At 47.0% G+C, this 3,768-nt stretch overlaps 1 non-coding gene across 1 annotated transcript; it reads left to right on the top strand.

The window, feature by feature from the left end:
* The first annotated feature begins 290 nt into the window (after window positions 1–290).
* On the top strand, window positions 291–433 carry LOC127207630 (small nucleolar RNA SNORA48). Its single transcript, XR_007832943.1, has one exon. It is a non-coding gene; the product is annotated as a small nucleolar RNA SNORA48 (small nucleolar RNA).
* The last annotated feature ends 3,335 nt before the right edge of the window (window positions 434–3,768 follow it).

Here is a 3,768-nt window from a genome sequence, read left to right on the forward strand (position 1 = left end):
CGCTGAGTTGGTTAAATATAATCCTATACCCCACAGATCTTCCTACATGTTTTAACCCCTTCATCTTATAGATGTAGGAACTGAGACTTAGAGACCACCTAGACCTTTCCAAGGTCACAAAATGCATTAGCAACATCCCTGAAGGTGAGGTCTGCTTGGATAGGGAATAGCATACAACCAGGAACAAGGAACCACTGATATACAAAAGGCAAAAGGCAGCTATCACCATATCAGTGCAGATCTAAACTCCCACAAGTCACTAAGACCTCCAATACAAACCCTTAATCTTCCCCTGTGGCAATGAGCAAAGAGACACCTTGTTGGTGGTGGTGTTCTTAAATTAGTCAACAGCAGAGCAAATGGCCATCCTTTATTCATCCTAGTTTGGTGCCTGGCTTGATGGCCAAAGCTGTGTTATGCTCAGGACTCATAATAATCAAATCAAATCCAGACACCACAGCACGGGATGAGGAAGACAGACAGAGACCTCGGCACCTCCATGCCACCCTCCAGTGCATGGCATAGGCAGGCCATAGGCACCCATTCTAGCCACATCATGCAACACAGATGGAAGATATAGCCCAGAGTCCCATCAGCCTCTTGGCCAGGCTGCACAGAGAGCCACCACAATGTGCAAGTCTGTGGTGGTCATATAGGGGAGAAAAAGAAGTGACATAGCTTAAGCATTGTGAAGAGAAATGGAACTAGAGGCTTGAGGGCAAAGAAGAGAAGTAACCTGTGCTCAGTAGACAGCCATGCCACTAGGGGCCATAGTGAGGTCCCAGTTCGAGCTACCGCTGAGGCCATGTCTGAATCTGTGGCTATGCCACAGCAGGGGTCAGTATTGATGCCTGCGGCTCATATTACCATGAGAGAACATGGGATGTCCCTGGTTGAAGCAGCTGCCTTGGATGACCAGGGGCTGTTAGTATCTGGCTCTGATTTTTACTGAATGTATCATTCTGGAGAGCTGGCCCCATCACTCACTGGTGACAATGATCAGGAGAACAGGCCCTGTACCTCGCCTAGGCAGCAGAGTGGAGCTGGTCCTGGCTGCAGAAGTGTGACTGAGCCAGCCCTGAAGGCATAAGTGTGAGAGAACTGACCCTGCCACTAGGCAGCTGTGGGGTGGCACTGTCACATCTCTAGCAGTTGGGGAATCTGCCAGTTGGGTCCTGAGATTGGTAGGGCTATCCTTGCCCCTCATCAGCTGTAGCACTTGGGAGAGTGATCCCTGTACTTTGCCTGGACAGCACAGAAGAGTTGATTCTGGCGGTGGAGGCTACAGGTGAGTCAGCCCCAAGGGTGAGAGTTCAGGAGAGCTGCCCATGCTAGTAGTCAGCCTGCCATGAGGTGCCATGGGTGTGGGGATGATGCCTTGCTCCTCTTGCTCCTCACCATCTGTGGCTTTTGGGGGATCTGGCACCAGGTTATGAGAGTGGGAGAGATGTCCCTGTCCTTGCTAGCTGCAGCACTGGGGAGAGAAGACCTTGCATCTCTCCTGGCAGCACAGTGCTGACCCTGGTCAAGAGGGAGGAGGTAAGTCAGCCCCAAGGACACAACAAAGGAGGGCTGGTCCTACCCCTCTACATACCATGAGGTGGCAAGGGTGTGGGGATGATTACCATAAGGGAGCCTCCACCTATTCCCCTGGCTACCTGGGGTAATCCAGAGAGCTGATTCTGGGGTCATGAGATTGGAAGAGCTAGCCTTGCCCCCTCACAGACTGTAGCACTCAGGAGAGCTGGCCCCGCAACTCACCTGGACAGTAGAGTAGAGCTGGTCTTTATATTGAAGGCACAGGGAGCCAACCCCAAGGGTGTGAGAGCAGAAGAGCTGTCCCAGCACCTCACAGGCTGCAGTACTTGGAAGAATAGACGGAAAACTTGACTAGGCAGTACAGTGGAGGCAGAGGCAGAGGTGTGGGGGAGTGACCCCACAGGGCATGAGAGTAGAAGAACTGACTCTGACTTCTGCCAATGGTGACATTGAAAGTCATTGGTTGGCCTAGCAGAAGCAACACTGGAGAGCTTGCCCTGATGGTGCAGGTAAGGGAAAGCTGGTGGCTGACCAGCTCAGCTACCACCCAGGCCCAGAGCCAGGCCTCTGAATTGGCTCATCCCAAAATCTCATCTTCTAATGGTTGGGATTGGAAAAGGGGCCGGTGGGGCTCTTCCAAAGCTGCAGGATCTCCATGACACAGGGAAACAATGGGATAGACCAGAGGAGTCTAAAAGAAGAGGATCCAGTACTGATAGTGTCACAGAAGCAGAGTTGTCAAACCATACCAATGACTCATTGCAATGAAGATATGCAAGTGAAGATAATGGGGGCAGAAGGAAATACTGTGGGACACACCATGACATACTACAGCTTTCCACAATGAGAATTTTTTTATTCTTTGTTCTTTTTTTACTGTTCATTTGTTTGCTCACTTGTGTATTTTATTTTTTTAATAATGGGAGGCTGCAAAGAAAAACAGCAGATATGAAGGGATGGAAAGATGAATGGGACTGGTGTGAAAAAAAAATTTAAAGTTTAAAAAAAGGAAAAACTCCACCTTATTCAATCTAGGAAGTTATTTCTTCACTCTGCTTTCCCAATAAAAACATTCTTCTACTGACTCTAAATCTTTCTCCAAGCAAAGATACTGAATTTTGTGTTCTTTGGATAGTGTAAATTTTTCTCAGAAAGGACTCTATACTTGCTTCCAGCTATCAGATGCTGGTACCCCTGGATTATTGACTCTATTACAGGAAAGAGATTACCATGAAGAGAGACTAAGGCCATCAATTGTTAAACCTTTCATTCCCAATATCTTATTTCTCATGTCTTCAACTATCCCTAAATCCCAACACACAGACACAGACACACACACACACACACACACACACACACACACACACACACACACACACACACCAGGTCTTGGCATGACCCTAAATACCTGCTTCAGACCACTAATACAGCCAAACTTGCTAATGTCAGGTTTTCTCCATCCCTCTCCATCCCTCTCCATCATCCAACAGCACTGACTTAGAAAGACAAAACATGTGAAGGCATGTCTTGCCACATTGTTCCCACAGGTTATTAACAATGCGCTTCTCTCCTACTATTCTCGGGAAATATTCCAGGAAGGCTGGTTGTATAAGCAGTGATGTTCACTTTGTTATGATAGTGTGTGATATTACTCGTACAGTCAGCATCATTAGTTACATGTCAGTACATACCTGCCCCTCTGACTTGAGTTGTACTCACAGTTCCCCACGTACCTTGTCTACCTACTGACACTGTTTATTCTTCAAAATCTGGACCCCTGATCTCCATCTTTGAGACACAGTCTCCAGAATTAATGAATCCCAGAGAAATCTACATGAGTCAGTATTCTTTAAGCAGCAGGAGATGTGAGGACACAAACTCTGGAGCCAGACATTGGGGGTGCAAACTCTCCCTCTGCTTTTGTGCAGCTGTAAGATGTTCAGAAAACTACTTATCCTCAGCTGAAAACTGGAAATAAACTGGCACCAACCTCGCAGAATTCTTGTAAAGACAAAAAGAATTAATGCACCCAAACTTTTGTAATGTACTGCATGACACAGATTGAGTGCTCAGCAAGTGTTTGGAATTACCTAGCTCTTGCAAGTTTATAACATAATAACAGTATGTCTACTTGGCTTCTATACTGAACTGTAAATTGATTGAGGCCTGGGATTTGATCTTAGTCATCTTTACATTCCTTGCCCACCTAATGCAGTACTGGTTACCTAG

Source organism: Acomys russatus, chromosome 2 (assembly GCF_903995435.1).
Source record: "Acomys russatus chromosome 2, mAcoRus1.1, whole genome shotgun sequence".
NCBI classification, from domain to species: Eukaryota; Metazoa; Chordata; class Mammalia; order Rodentia; family Muridae; genus Acomys; species Acomys russatus.